The sequence below is a fragment of the Pinus tabuliformis genome, chromosome 3_2, assembly GCF_031772625.1.
Source record: "Pinus tabuliformis cultivar Carrire ecotype Pingquan chromosome 3_2, CPIR1, whole genome shotgun sequence".
Lineage (NCBI taxonomy): Eukaryota > Viridiplantae > Streptophyta > Pinopsida > Pinales > Pinaceae > Pinus > Pinus tabuliformis.
This window is the reverse complement of record NC_142302.1, coordinates 363,133,788-363,150,415: the sequence shown is the minus strand read 5'-3', so window position 1 is coordinate 363,150,415 and position 16,628 is coordinate 363,133,788. Positions and strand designations below refer to the sequence as shown.

The 16,628-nt window shown below is 39.4% G+C and overlaps 1 pseudogene; it reads left to right on the top strand.

Annotated features, from left to right (window-relative positions):
• Nucleotides 1-5,053: 5,053 nt before the first annotated feature.
• LOC149180946 (zinc finger CCCH domain-containing protein 48 pseudogene) overlaps nt 5,054-16,628 on the top strand; it is a 33,558-nt pseudogene continuing 21,983 nt past the window's right edge.

Here is a 16,628-nt window from a genome sequence, read left to right as displayed (position 1 = left end):
TAATTTTGGTCTATCTGATACATGGGATACATACTAGTCTTCGTTCACCATCATTCTCGTTGGTACCTAACACATGGTGAATCCCCAAAGGGTACAATCTATCTCAGTAATTATGGGGCTAATGCTAATGAACTTGATGTTGGAAGGCCACACTCTATTTAAGTAATTCTAGTTATCTAGTACCATTCTTCCTAATTTTGGCCAATACACGTGACACACAAAGAAGTATGTCCTTTATGAGACCATTCTCCCTAATTTTGGTCAACATATGCGACACAAGAAGAATGTCATCCCACATTGAGAAACATTCTCAACAAGTCCAAACTTATTCCTAAAGTATATACATAGAATTCACCTTGGGACAAAGGATTTACCAACAATCTTCTATATTGTAAAGTAATACTAAAGCCACTCTACTTCTTGATGTACCATGTCTCAGTACTGAATATCATGGTTCTTCAACCTATCCTCATGGTCATCACCTACACATGATCAAGGCAATCCTGCAAGTAACCTCTGAAGCCATACTACTTCTCAACTTAACAATCTAGCTACAATATACTTTGCCACTATAATACATAGTGAAAAAAATGTCTACTTCAAGCTCATAGTCATAATGGAGCCTAGATTGAAATAATATCCTAATGAACTCTTTATGTCTCCAACACCCTTGATCTAATATGAATATGTAGTTGTAATTCAAAATCTCAAAACATAACTAGCTTTCGCATGACCAATTGTACCATGATGGTACACGAACCCTTTTACTAGGTCTATCACCACAGCTTCTTCCCTATTATCGTGACTAAGTGCTCCCTCTCACACTAAGACATATCTTGTTGTCGTAATTTTTTTTCTCCCGCAACCACTGCAACCTTTTAGCATATAAACTATCCAGCTAGGAAATGTCAACAGAAATCCATAATTTCGAACTTATAGATCAACTCTCTTTGAAGCTATTATGAGGCTCTCTAACTTCTACTCGACGCAATTGTTTTTCCACAACTACTCCCTCTAACATAAGTCCTTTAACTTTCATCAGAGAAAAAACACATGAGATGAATGAAGCCTAGCATGTCTACTTGAAATATCCTTCTTTTTAACTTATGCCCTCGATCTTTAGCTTTGCTAGTAAGCAAAGACTGACTCAGTTCCTTGCATAGGCTTAGATGTGATCTTCAACTTCCTTGCTTCACTATGGATCTGACATTGTGTTGAAAAATAAATGGATACAAGCACTATTTTAGAACTATGGTAATTACTTGTGAATATATTACAGTCCTTTTATCTTCATCAAGCAATCACACTTTACAAATTCAACCAATAACCTTCAAAGGGAAGTAGATATCATAATATTCAAAAACTTGGGATATAATTAGATTTCCTTTGGAATTCATCACATTATTAATATTTGGTCAACATTTCAAAGCATCTAATGTGATTCATCCTAAGGACAATGGTAAAAAATTCAATCAATTGAAAATTTTAAATAGTAGAGATGCATCTGGTTCCAAAGTTAACCATTAGGAATTAGTTGTTAGGAATTAGCCGTTAAAAATTAGTCGTTGAATTAATAAATTTATATATTCAGTATTTTTATCATCATTTTGTTTTATTTTATTTAATTTTTATTTGTAACTTAAAATAATATTGACTTAAATTAAATTAAATTAAATTAATGGTAAGGGAATAAAGAATATATATTTATAAATGCATATTAATAATTAAAAATAATTTTAATATATTTTTTATTTCTTATAAATAGTATATAAAATAAGATTAATATTAATCAACAATTAGTTTCAAACATTATTATATTAAAATATTGGATAATATTATAATAGGAAAGTCAAAAAGGATATATATGTTAAGGCGTTGTCTTTAGTGTGACTTTTTGGACTTTCTGGTGCCAAAATTCGATGGAAAACTTTGAGGTGATATCTTGATTTGTGTTATTTAAACTAGTTTTTAGAGTGTATATATGGATTCAGCGCCCTGAAAAGCCCCTAGGGCACTTCAATTGTGCAGGGTTTACCCTTCAAACTTGTGATTTCAATCAATTCCTCTCGGATTTTAGATAAATTAGACTAGAAAAACCCACGAGAAAAGTTTCGAAAAAGTCTCACTAAAGATAAGTCATATCTGTTAATATAAAAGAATAAATCATAACTAATATTGAATTAAATTAATATTAATGGAATAAAGAAAATATATTTATAAATGTGTATTAACAAAAATAAAAAAATAAAAAATAAAAGGTTTAATATATTTTTTTAACAAACAGTTTTTAAAAGAAGATTAATATTAGTCAATAATTAGTTTTAAATGTTATTATATTAAAATATTGAAACATATTATAATATGAAAGTCATATATATATATATAGATATGTTAATTTAAAAGAATAAATAATAAATAAATAGATAAAATAATAATAATAGAATTAGGAAGAGAGGGAAGGGATCCTACTCCTACTTAACTTCCAACCATCATCTGAGCTACGCTTAATTGTGTTCTTTTCAATTTCAATGTCCTCTCCAAGCTTCCTATGATGGAAATGATCAACGGTAGTGATGACTCGAGAATCCTCAATGCAAACATGGTGTTTGGATTTCACCACGTGTTCAGCTAAAGATGAGGAACTTGGTATATGTGAGATCATGTGTGTAAGAGACATAGATGCGTGAGTGATAAGTTAACATATAAAATGAGAAGTTTCAAGTGCATTTTATGCCCAAGATAGCCAAGAGACATGTCTCTTTGTAAGTTAGATAACATCTCTTTGTAAATTAAATTCTACTAAGTCTAGACATTTATGTTTTTACTCATATTTGTTAAATTGTTGAAGAACACGTAAATAATGGTGGGAAATAACTCATGGTAAGTACATTTATTTACATCTTATTCCTATAATGTCTTTTATGGAAATACTTGACTACTTAAATTATGGTGGGAAATAATGAACGGTGAATATGTTATTCATGTGAGTATGAGCTATTTTCAAGGATTTTAATTTTAGGTGGATTTATTGATATCTTTTCTTTTAATTTTCTTTCTTGTTTTTGAATATTATTATAAATACATAAGGATTGTGAAGATCAACCATAGCTACATTCTTCAACACCTAGAACCTTGACCTCCGACATAAAATTTTATAGTGATTAATGAATAATTACACTGTGAATTAGTGGGGAATTACACAGTAACCAACAAAAATTCCAGGTTGTCTTCTTGAATCCTTCCACTTATGTGATTTTAGCAATTTGTTGCTAAAACTCAACCCCCCGGTCTGCAATATTTTTGAGCCTATAACTGAGTTTAATCCCTTTTTACTCTTGGTTTCTATAGATCCCACCTCAAATTGAATGATCCTTCCACTTCCATTTCTACAAGTTATGCAAAAATAGTTGGTGAACAACCTCCAACTCTTTCTCGTAAGGATATTTTGCACCATGCAAGCCCAACATTGCAACTTTGGCTCCGATACAGACTTGTAACATCCTCAGCCTCATGCTAGGTGACTTCATGTAATACCCACAACCAACAATTACAAAAATTTAGTGGAAATACAATGCTCTTATACAAACAAACATATCTCAATTCACTATTAGGCTCCCTATAATGGCACCAGCTCATAGCTAGCTAATTAATTATGCCAATTAGGGACGTCATGCCTAGTGGCCCTTGATGACAATCGTGGATTATCCAATTTCTTTTAACTTGTTAATATCAACATTGCCATGACCATTAGTTATTCCTAGAAATAACCTTCAAATTACATGTTTTTTGTAATGAAATGCATAACTAAGCACATAATTAATTCCATGCTCAACAATAAAACAATAATTGTTCATGAAATTAAATTGCGTTATACTCACAGGAATAAATTCATGCACAACAATTAAATTATGTATCAATATCCCATAAATAGGCTTTACAAGCAATACATATGAATCATAGTTAAATGAAAATAGAACACTTATCTGAAAAGGGTGAATAACTACATACCTTCAATGTTCCACCAAGCCATCCACCACATGGTACATAAACTCTCAACGGCGGGTCACCAATAGTCTCTACATTGAGTACCAAACATCAACACTAGACAAGACAACCCCAATAGCCTCGGCCTCCAACCACAAGCTCACATTCTGTGCGGGTTGCACCCAAGTGATACATTACTTCTCTACACCTAGTAGTCCCTCGGTGATGCCACCATCTTTTAGGGTGCCTTACATCTAGCTAGGGATGGTATTGGCTTTGCGACTTCCAATGACTCTTAATGTTCTCGAGTGCTTCCAGATACACTTCTAGGCCAAACCAAATAACTCCCAGTCAATTACAGATCCCAAAACTCCAGACTCACTGATTGGTCACCAAATTAAGTCAGACCAAAACTCCATGGATGCCAAAGTTAATCCACTAACTCCACTCTCTAGCCATAACCCCCAACCTCCAAATCTCACAAAAAAATGCATTCATAAGAAACTAACTCCATGCCTTCCTACATGAGTGTGAGCAGCCTTTCATAGGAAAAATATTCACTTTATAAATGCACAAGCTTCTCTTGTCACATGGCACCTTCTAAAGCCACATGGGCTTTAGTGCCTTTTCACCAAAATCATCACGCCTTATTTTTCCAAATGGCACCTTCTAAAGCTACATGGGCTTAGTGCCTTTTCACAAATCATCACACAAGTATTGTTTCCCTTATTCCATGGAGTTTGATGCCCCCCATACTCTTTTTCGTGGAGTTGTTTCGCAACCACCTTATTTTATTAATATATGTACATATTTTACATCATGATTACAATACAAGGCTCCCTAGCTTCAAAACCTTTAGAGGTATATATTGTTGGGCACCCTTTCCCCAAAAATATATAAAAACCTTTAGAGGCATATATTCTTGGGCACACTTGCCCCAAAAATATATAAACATATTTACATGGCATGCAGGCCTCAAAATAAACCTTGGCTTACTAAGCTATTTATCAAGTGTGTCTAGCTCACTAGCCTAAATAGCATATGTAAATGTTTTTACATCACTGAGGTAATGGAGGGGTATTACATTGCTTATGGCTCTTCTTATGCAACTTTCTTAACTCGGAAGAATGTCGAAAATGTAGAGGTTCCAATTTCTTGTGAGTTTGGCATTGCATGGAGGAGAGTTAGAAAATTTTAACATTGATAAAAAACCATTTTCCATATATATGGCAGTAAAGTACTTTGTTCCTTTTCTCTTAAAGGTTCACACTAAAATTATTATGCCTCATCCTATTGTTAGAAATATTTTGGTACAAATATACCGAGGACAAAAATGACCAAACTAGATAACTACACTTCAAGAATATGACATGGAGATCATTTTTGGAAAAGGATTGTGTAAGTTGTCAACAAAGCCTCAACACTGTCAATATAATCAGGAAGAAGGCTGGTATTATGAGTATGACGATAGTCTCCAAGAAGTTTTCTATGTTAAGACTATGGAAATGACAATTAAAACTATGTATTTTTGGGCTCAATGTAGGCCCCAAATGGTCGAGTTGGCCTAGCCATAAAGAGGTGTGACTTTTGGTCAAAAATTCATATATTTGACAAATATAAAAACAAAAGTTGACCTTCATATTTGGACCAATTCGAATCACACAAATTATTCTATTTTATGATCCACAATTGTGAAGTCAAGAGGAAATATGAAGGTTGACCAAAAAAAATAAAAAATCTATCATTTGACTGAGTTTGATCTACTCTGTTTGATCAAAAAATTGTAGTGTTTGAGGGAAAGTGAGACTGAATTTGAGCACAGAAAGGAGGCAAGTTTGACCACAGTGTAGGCAGAAATTTTAAATTGTTGACCAGCATTCAACAACATTAATTTGTCTCATTTTTTGAGGTTTGACCAGTATTGACTAGGTGACATTTGACCGGGTTTAAAAAATATCTTGGACTTGGATTTGTGGCATAGATTTCTAGAATTCTGTTCGATTTGTAAATATTGCCACAAAAAAATTTCTCCTTAAAAGAAAAGTTTTTGTATTTTTCTAAAAGTTAGGTTTTCTTAGGATAAATTTGTGGTCTCTATTGTGCTTCGATGTCTCTTTATAATCATATTGTTTTCATTTCATTACTCTTAAGATTTTCTGTGTAAACTTGCTTAACAATATAAGTGACATAAGATAACTAAATTGAAAATCAATGGAAAGTAATTAGTAAATTATAAAATTAGTTTCTATTGTTTATTGTACAAAATTTAACAATCACGAGGTAGAGACACTAGGGAAACACTGCATACACACACAAAAATAGTATATTGTTTTGAGCAAGGGCCTATTATCATTTATAGGGTTGACACAAAGAGATCCCACCACAAAAAAAGAGTCATTCTCTATGTAATTCTCTATCAAATAATTCCTGGGTACCTCCCCTCCCCTTTGTCAATAAACTTAATCAACAAATTAATTTACCACTCATCATGTGTGAGAAGGTTTTTTTGGACCTTCTACTAAAAGTCACATTCTTAAAACCCTCATGCATTCTATTTTCTTTCCACATTTTTTTCTCTAATTCCACTTGCACCACTTCTCAGTCTCTTATACAATACAAAACCACCACTCACAACTTTTTGTCTCTCCCCTTGAGTTAATTAAAAGCCTCTAAAATAAATACATCATCCATACCCCTGAAATAATTTTACACTCCCATTCTTCCTTTTCATCAAAATTGATAATTAGTAATCCAACGACCACTACAGCTCTAAAACAGTATCGTACCACTCCCTTTCTTTCTCATAACTATTGAGTATACTCCCATTCTTACTTTTCATTAGTATTGATCATTTAAACCCAACTACCAATCTATAGCTCTAAAGCAGTATTGTACCACTTCTTTTCTTTCTCATAACTATTGAGAAATAACATAGATATCAGTGCAAGATTTTCTCTCTTCATCCGCTTTCGACAATACATTAAAATAAAATTTAACAGCATATCTCTCCTGAGTAATTCTAACCATACAAATCATAATTATGATTACGAAATAGAGGACTACAATAAAAGAAAGTTGACCTTCTCACAAAATAGCACCATTAGTTGTATCCCCATTCCTAAGAGATATTGATGCAGATGCAACAGAAGTTTCACTACAAGGAGGGGAGCCAACTGAATAAACACTTGGTGAAGCACACTATTCAGATCCGTGGCAGCGCTAGTGCCAATTACTCATAATGGCATGGTCGGTCAGTCATCGTTTAGCACCTCAAACAAACTATTTCCTCTCATTACATTTTTCAGAAGTTATTTCATTTTACAAATCCTTTTGTCTGCCTTTTATGGGAGAATTTGTCTCCTCGTTGGTAAGGTAAGCATTGTGGAGGTAAATCCTCTCTGCGGACAGAGACGATCCCTACTAGCCCAGACCGGGTCTAGCAACAATCACACAATGCTATCACGCAAGTTCCTAATTGCAAATAAAAGGTGGATGGTGAGAACCTACTTGGATTCCAACGCTAGTGTTCATCGAAGAGATGTCGCCCTCGTTCCTTTGCCTCGGTCGGTCACGATCCCCACGATCTCCGTGATTGGACACCTACACATGCAAAGAACAACATGAAAACAAGCATAAAATCTAGTAGATGCAATTATATATCAGTCAGAAAAGATATAACTCAACATCAAACATAAGACAATGAGAGTTGAACCATAATGATAGTCGTCTATTATTAATAAATAACAAAGAAGAATACAACCATTGTTCTGATGTCAAATCCTCCTTTGGCTGGGTAGTCAGCTACACAAGTCTTACAAAGCTTGTTGGGATGAGGAACAAGCCTCTCTCTCTTTGGGTGACAAGAATCTCCTTACTTAGATTTGGCCTTATGGGTGCAAATAAGGCTCTTGCATCTTCAAACTCTCTATCACTATGCTGGGACTAGAACTATTGTAACTCTAACTAGCTTGCTCAAGGCATAAAGGCAAGCTTTTATAGATAGAGAGGAAAGAGATAGGATCAACCACATTATTCATGGGATTGGCTGTATCACTTGGAAACTTCCATGAAAGGTGGCAAACCACTTTCCCTTCTATGGAGATTCGAAGCCAAACCATCCTCGCTCAACATAGATTCAGTTGGTGAATGGGCTTGAAGAGAACCTTCGGGAGTTTGGTGGTTGAAAACTTTACTCAATTCAGTTGGCGCGAGTGCGAATCTGAGACAGAGTGCCAATAGCGTGCCCTTTTTAGAGGATTTCCCTCACTGGCACAGGCAATGAACTGAGGACCCACGCTAATGCAAAAAGAGTTGTTTTCATGGAGATTTTTTATGAGCCCCAATTTTTGGTACAATTTGGGCTCATTTGGCCTACTTGCTCTGCTCAAACCATTCATTTTTTATTGCTTATGCATTCATTTCTTGGTTTATTCGTGTTGTTTGTAGGAAGAAGGGTAGTCATTCTATCTACATGACTAATGCATGATGCTTTCAGGTTTTTGGCATTAAAAGGGAGAAAAGACCACGAGAAAGGAGACAAGGAGACAATAAGGTGGCACTGCTGGTTTTTAGGAGAGGATGTCCACAGTCTTGGGGACCTTCCTCGTGATTCCCACCATAGCTCCGAGCTCCAACCAATCTCCCCCACCGATCTTAGAGGCAGCCAACTGTTCTACAGGAACCACAGTTACAACTGTCCTACAGGAACAACAGTTATAACTGTTCTACAGGATCAGCAGTTTAACCTTCAGTTGGACAGCTGAGCTCCACAAATCAAGGACACATGTTGGATGATCATTTTGCATAAATACTGAGGCTGTAGCCTTGGATAGGAGCTTTTTGAACTTTTGCATTACTCTTGTCATTGGGAAGTACGAGCTACAGCTCGGTGTTTGTTCCTTTTGTAAGCCAGTTTTGGCATGATATCAGATGTTTGGTTATGAATAAAGGAGGCAGATTTTGATCTCATTCTAGGTTTCTAAGGGAGCTATAGCTCTCAGGTTAGGGCCCAACCTGAGAGCAATAGATCTCCTCGGTGTTGTAATGTTATTTGCATTTCGTTCCAGCACTTTGAGTCTTTACTTTGACATGCAATCTGAATTTACAGTCTGTTAATTTAGTCTTTTTCATGAGGTTGAATAGGATTAGTTTATGGTGAATTTGCTTTCAGTTGCTTAGATTCGATAGGAGGATAGTTATAATTTATTGGAGCTCTAGAAAAAGGTTGTTAAGGCTCACTGCCATCTCTCTTAGGGATTGGGGTGCAGTTCATAACCAACCACCAAAAAGAAACACAGTTCTTCTCACTTCCATGCAAGCTGCAACATAGACATTTTCGTTGACGATCCATCCATGCACTTTTGATATTGAACCATACTCCTACATTCCACTTCCATGCACGAGTTTCATTTCTTGGTTTTCCATTGTTGTTCATATGTTTCATGGCACAGTTATCATAGGTTAATGAATTCTCGTTTTTGGTGCATAAGTCATTTGTTTCATTTACGTTGCTCCATATCACTCCACTTCCTTCTTCTTCTTCTTGATCTCTCCTAAAGCCCTACTTGGCCTCTGTCCAGCTCATTTCCTTCCAGCTCTCCCATTATTCACGTAGCTTCATTTACTTAACCTTTCGTGATCCCATCCTTCCAGCCATCAACCCACTACATGCACTCTTCCTCCATCTGATTTCTTTGCTCCTGAGCCATCTCCAGCTCCATCTCCATCTCACCTATCCTCCCACACCACTCCAACACTTCACCATATTCCAAAACTTCCACGGTCAAACATCCTGTAGAATTGCACAGACTTCCTGTAGAATCCCTGAGTTTCCTGTAGGATCCCCTGCAGACTTCCTGTAGAAGCCTGCAAACTCGGTTGCTGAGCATCCGAACGTGGTAGACTTCTGTGGACTAATGCTAGAGACCCTCTGGGACCTCCCCTAGCCATCCCGACCTTTCCCATGCTTTCCTTCCATTCAAACCGCTCCTGCACAACCAAACCCTAATCAAAAGCATCATCACAATAAATCCAACCACTTAATGAAAAAATACAAAAACATGTCTTTTCAAATGCAAGTAGCTTAGATGCATGTATTTCAGCTCACTACAAGTAATGGCATTAGTGGTAGTAGTTTCATTCACAGTTTTGCATTGTAAGGGTCTAGCTAGTCAAATTAGGGTTTACTAGGGTTTTCATGCTTTATTGGCTTTCAGTTTCTTTCTGCAATTAGACTAGTATCCTTTGAGTTAGCTTTCGTCCATCATTCATAAAGCTTCTTCTGTGAGCATATAGAAGTTGGCTTGAGCCCTAGCGGACTTGTGCCGGCTGACCAAGTGACAGCTGCGACAAGAGCTAGTACTTGTGCATACAGCACCGTCGCTTCCAAGTTTGTACGAACTACCGGGTTGATAAAATTAGAGATAGGAAGCTCCAGGAGTTGTAGCATTATTGCTACAATACTGGAGCCCACCATCTTTTTGGCGTCGTTGCCGGGGAAGCGTCAGAGTATTAGTAATTGTTGCTTTTCTTCTACTTTCTTACTCTTGCCTTCTGCTAAGTAGTTTACTTCATTTCCATTCTGCAAAAGTAGCATAGATATTTCCTGCTTTCATAGATTAGCATTTCCTGCTTTCATAGATTAGCATTTCCTGCTTTCATAGACTAGCATTTCCTGCTTTCATAGATTAGCATTTCCTTTCTGCAAGCGTAGACTAGCATTTCCATTCTTGCAATTTCATTTGAGCAAAGTAGAATAGTTCTTTCCTGCTTTCAGTTTAATTCTGCATCTTTCATAGTTAGTATAGATCAATCTGTCTCAGTTTTGCAGGTACCAAAGAAAAGCAAAGCAAAAACAATCAAAAGAGAAAGAAAGTCTGTTCCATTTCATGCCTCGTAGGAACCGAGATAGATCAGGCAAATTCCTACCAAACACCCCCACCACATCACTGAGTCACCCTTCTCTCTTCTTTGGTGACAGTGACCCAGAGGAACCTATAGGTGAACATCCTGAGATATACAAAGATCCTATAGTAGAAGAAGAGTTAGAGACCACTCCATCTGAAGCTATGGCTGAGAATAGAAGAGAAGATGAGAGAATAGAAGGTGCCTTCCCCATCCGAGAGACCAATGGAGAGATGAAAATGAAGAACATTAGCCCCTCCGCCTTACCTCACTTCCATGGGCTGACCACTGAAGATCCGGATACATTCCTGTTTGAGTTTGCTGTCCTTTGTAGAACCTATGACTATACTGAAGATGAGCAAAAGCTGAAACTTTTCCCTTCCACTCTTAAGGATGCAACATTACGCTGGTTCATGGGCTTACCTGGGAATAGTATCACCACTTGGGCTCAGATGCAGCAAGCTTTCAATACTAAGTACCAGGATTACTGTAGGTCCAAGGAAACAAAGGGGGAAATCTTTCGGATGACCATGGGAAACGATGAGTCCTTAGAGGATTATGAGGAGAGGTTCCAACTAAGCTATAAGCGGGCCAGGTGCACACTTGACCCTCAATCCCTCAAGTTGGTCCTGCTCCGAGGAGTCCCTGAAGACCTCTTAGATACCCTTCACATGTTAGCTAGGGGGGACATTTACCAACTGCCTTATGAGGACATCAAGACTGTGTTTAGAAACCACTCCAGGGCAGCTCGAAAACGAGGTAGAGGAAACCACCTCTCAACTAGTGTCCCTTTCTCCAAACATGAGCTCACAAATCAATTAGAGGACCTTAAGAGTGAGGTGAGACAAACCATTGCCATGCAGCTTGACACATTTAGGATTCAGCAAAAGAAATAAGAAGCTGAGAGAGCCTTGGTTGTCTTCTGCCCTAGGTGCACAAGGAGACACCCTAAGAACGAATGTCCATTGCATTCGGTTGAAGTGTGTTTCGTTTGTGAGGAGGACCATCCCACAAATCAGTGTCGAACCTTACCTGGGTTTAAATCCATGTACCAAGGGGCAGAAGCTCCCACTGAACCTCTCTATTACCTCAACCAAAGGAGGCCACAAGGATCTAGACCTTATCAGCAGGGGATGCAAGGGGCATCTCAAGCTTATTACAGCCCCAACCAATCGACTCCTATGCCTTCCTGGGGTCCCCCTGCTCATCCTTCATGGTCCATGCCTCCTCCATGGTCTTATCCACCTCAGTACCCCACTCAACCTACTTCTCATTCATATCACTCACATGCCCAGCCAAAGCCTCAATGGAATGCACCTCAGACAGGGTGGAGGCCACAATACAACACTCCTCCTGCCATCTTGCCTCCACCACCAGTTCAACCTCAGCCATTACCTCCTGCTCCTCCAAGGCAACCTCAAATGCCTGCTCAACCGAACCCGAACCCCAACAACAGACAGGCCCAGCAGGTATACACTGGGGAGACCTCATGTCCTACCTATGCTGTGGAGATCCAGGAGATCAATCTTCGATCTGGAAAGACTCTACCAGAACGCCAACCTCCTCCCCCAGAGGATGAGGAAGATAAACAGGAAAGTGAACCAAAAGCTATTCCACCCTTTCCTGAGAGACTAACAACCACCACACAACCCAACCCAGAGGAGGATGAGCTTCTGGGTGAGCTCAAGCAGTTGTGTGTAAAAATACCACTTCTCCAAGCCATCAAGGATGTGCCAATAGACAACAAACTGGTTAAGGAGAAGTGTTTCAAACACCCAGGCAGACGGAAGAAAGATGCCTCAACTATCAATGTCATAGGACAACTGTCTGACCTTATGTTAGGACAAGTCATCTGCCCAAAGTAACTAGATCCTGGAAGTCCTGTAGTAGATGTTCACATCAATGGCACCATTATACCTCACACCTTGATTGATCTGGGGGCTGCCATTAATGTGATGACCAGGGATACCATGCTTAAACTTAATCTTCAGGGTTCCTTGAGGAAGACCTCGACAATACTCCAATTAGCAGATCGCTCCACCGTGACTCCCGAAGGGATTGTGGAGGATGTCTTGGTATCTATTGACTCTTGGGAATACCTTGCAGACTTCCTGGTTCTACAACCAAAGGCAAAGCTTACTGGATATCCTCTCATTTTGGGAAGGCCTTGGTTAGCTACTGCAGATGCTTACATAAGTTTTCGTGCAGGAAACATGACCATCAAAAATGGTCCCATGTCCAAGCAGCTAGTCCTATACCCTCCTGCCCAACCCTCCTTAGAGCATGACTTACCACTCTGGTTGGAAGAAGGAGAGGAAGACGAGGTGTACTCAGCACCTCTGTGCACTTTAGATACCACTAGAAGAGACCCCCCAACCGAGGATGACTTGATCGAGACCTTGATCCAGAATCCACCTTCCAGTGCACTACCCTTAGAGAAATTAGTGGAGGATGCCCAAGCCAGCACCTTAGTGGATCTTTGTACAACCAACCCTGTTACTCCCAGAGTCAAGAATGTGGAGTTCGGCCCTGAGAAAGCATTGAAGATCAGCTCCTCCCTATCTCCTTCCCAAGAAAAGGAGTTGTGTAGTCTGTTGGCCAACCACCTAGATGCTTTTGCTTGGAGCTATAAGGAAATGAAAGGAGTCCATCCTTCGGTCTGTACCCATCATATATACATCAAAGAGGATTGTAAACCGGTTAGGCAACCTCAGAGGAGAATGAATCCAGCCCTTAAGGACATTGTCAAGGAAGAATTGCAAAAACTGTTGGATGTCGGGTTCATCTACCCCATCTCAGATAGTGAATGGTTGTCCCCTCTAGTGTTGGTTCCCAAGAAAAATGGGAAATGGAGAATCTGTGTGGACTACCGAGAACTGAACAAAGCTACCAAGAAGGACCATTTCCCTCTACCTTTCATAGATCAAGTGTTGGATGGACTGGCAGGAAAGAAGTTCTTCTCTTTCCTGGATGGGTTTAGCGGGTACAACCAAATCTAAATCAGCCCGGAAGACCAAGATAAGACCACCTTCACTTGTCCTTGGGGTACCTTCGCCTACCAAGTCCTTCCCTTTGGGCTATGCAATGCTCCTGCTACCTTCCAGAGAGCTGTCTTGAGCATCTTCTCGGAGCTGGTCCATGATGCAGTAGAAATCTATATGGATGACTTTACTCCTTATGGGGCCAACTTCCAAGAAGCATTGTCCAACCTGGGAAAAGTCCTAAACAAATGCACCGAGATGAACTTGTCCCTTAGTCCTGAAAAATGTGAATTCCTAATGACTGAAGGGACCGTGCTAGGCCATACCATTTCTTGCCAAGGGTTGCAGGTGGATCCTAACAAAATTGCTCTCATCAAGAGGGTTCCACCTCCTCAAAAGGTAAGGGATGTCCGGAGTTTCTTGGGATTAGCAGGATACTACCGGAGATTCATTAAAGATTTCAGCAAGCTAGCCTCGCCATTGTTTGGCCTGTTGGCAAAAGATGTGGAGTTTAATTGGACTGACGATTGTCAGAGGGCTTTAAATGAATTAAAGGACAAGTTGGTGTCAGTACAATCCTGAGAGGTCCAAACTGGGCCCTACCTTTCCACATCCACACTGATGCCTCGAACAAAGCCATAGGTGCAGCTTTAGGACAAGTTGAGCAAAAACTTCCATATGCCATTTACTTTGTTAGCAAAAACTTGTCCAAAGCTGAGCTGAATTACACTGTAACCGAGAAAGAATTCTTGGCTGTGGTCCATGCACTGAACAAGTTCCGACATTATATTACTGGTTACCAGACCTTTGTACATACTGACCATGCTGCAATTAGATATTTAATGAATAAACCAGATGTGAATGCTCATATTATTAGATGGTTACTTTTATTGCAGCAGTTTGATTTGACCATTGTTGACAAACCGTGTAGAGAAAATGTTGTTGCTGACTTTTTATCTAGATTGGATTTGTCTGCAGATGAGGATGGAACAGTGGACGACCAGATGCCCGATGAAAATCTGTTTGCTATTTCAGTACTCTCTCCATGGTTTGCTGATATAGCAAACTATCTTGTTTCAGCACAGTTCCCTCCACACCTATCTTCCAGAGAGAAGAGCAGAATCATCAGAAAAAGTGCCTCATTTACTTGGATCGGGGGCAATCTGTTCAAGCTTGGCCCCGATCAAATCTTAAGGCGTTGTGTAAGGGAGGAGGAAGTCTTTGATATCCTCCTCACTTGTCATGATGGGCCTTGTGGAGGACATTTTGCAGCAAAGAGAACTGCCTTCAAAATCCTGCAGGCAGGCTACTATTGGCCCACACTTCATCAAGATGTCAGAAGACATGTTAGTCAGTGTGACCAATGCCAAAGAATGGGGAAACCGACCCAAAGGGATGAGATGCCTCTCCAACCTCAAGTGACTCTTGCGCCATTTGAGAAGTGGGGCATGGACTTTCTGGGCCCAATCAACCCCTCTTCGAGGCAAAGGACTTACATCATTGTGTGTACTGACTATTTGACAAAGTGGGCAGAGACCAAAGCAATCAAAGCAGCAACAGAAGAAAAGGTGGCCGAGTTCCTAAGAGAAAACATCTTCTATAAGTTTGGCTATCCAAGAGAGCTGGTCACTGATCAAGGGAGCCAGTTCACCTCCAACCTGGTTGAAGATCTACTAGCTCATCACAAGATCAACTATAGGACTTCCACCCCTTATCACCCTCAAGAAAATGGGCAGGTGGAAGTCACCAATAGAGCATTAGAAGGGATCTTGACTAAGGTGGTGAGCAGCAGCAGAAAGGACTGGGCAGATCGCCTGGTTGAAGCCACATGGGCTTACAATACCACTTGGAAGACCACCACCGGCTTCACACCGTATGAGCTGGTCTATGGGAAGAGGGCTTTGCTGTCCATTGAGTTTGAATACAACACTTTGAGGATGGCAGCTCAGCTGGACCTAGATCTCAGCCATGCACAACAAGAAAGGCTACTGCAGCTGAATGGCCTGGATGAGCACCGAATGCAGGCCCTCCTTCACTCAGAAGTGGTTCAACTTTAGAGAAAGGTGTGGCATGACCAACATCTCCATGACAAGCAATTTCAGCCGGGAGATTGGGCTTTGTTGTATGACTCTAGATACAAAGATTTCAAGGGGAATCTGAGAACCAGATGGCTAGGACCATATGCAGTGGAAAAATGCCATGACAATGGATCTGTCCTCATTCGAACCATTGATGAGGAAGCCATTCCCATGCTTGTCAATGAGCATCGTTTGAAGGTCTACAGGAGACCTCTCTCAAGACAAGAGTTCATCAAAACTATGGAGAAATCTGTATTGGTCCTAGAGAGAGGTTCTACCTCTGCTTCTGGCATACCCTGAGGGATATGAAAAAAAAAAAAGAAAAAAAAAAAAGAAAAAAATGAAAAAAAAAAAGAAAGAATAATAAAGATCCTTGGGTGAAAACCTCTCTGAGGCGCCCAAGGCAGGTGGTAGGGGTGAAAACCTCATTGAGGCGCCCCTATTGTCTTTCAAAAAAAAAAAAAAAGAGAAAAGGTTTGAAAAAGATCCTTGAGTGAAAACCTCTCTGAGGCGCTCAGGGCAGATGGCACGGGTGAAAACCTCTTTGAGGCGCCCCTGTTATCTTTCAAAAAAAAAAAGAAAAAAAAGAGAAAAAAAGAAAAAAAAACAATAAGCAAAATATGGTAAAATTGCATGCAGGTTGCAGATGTTCTATGGAGGAGAGGAAGCCTTCAACTCAAAG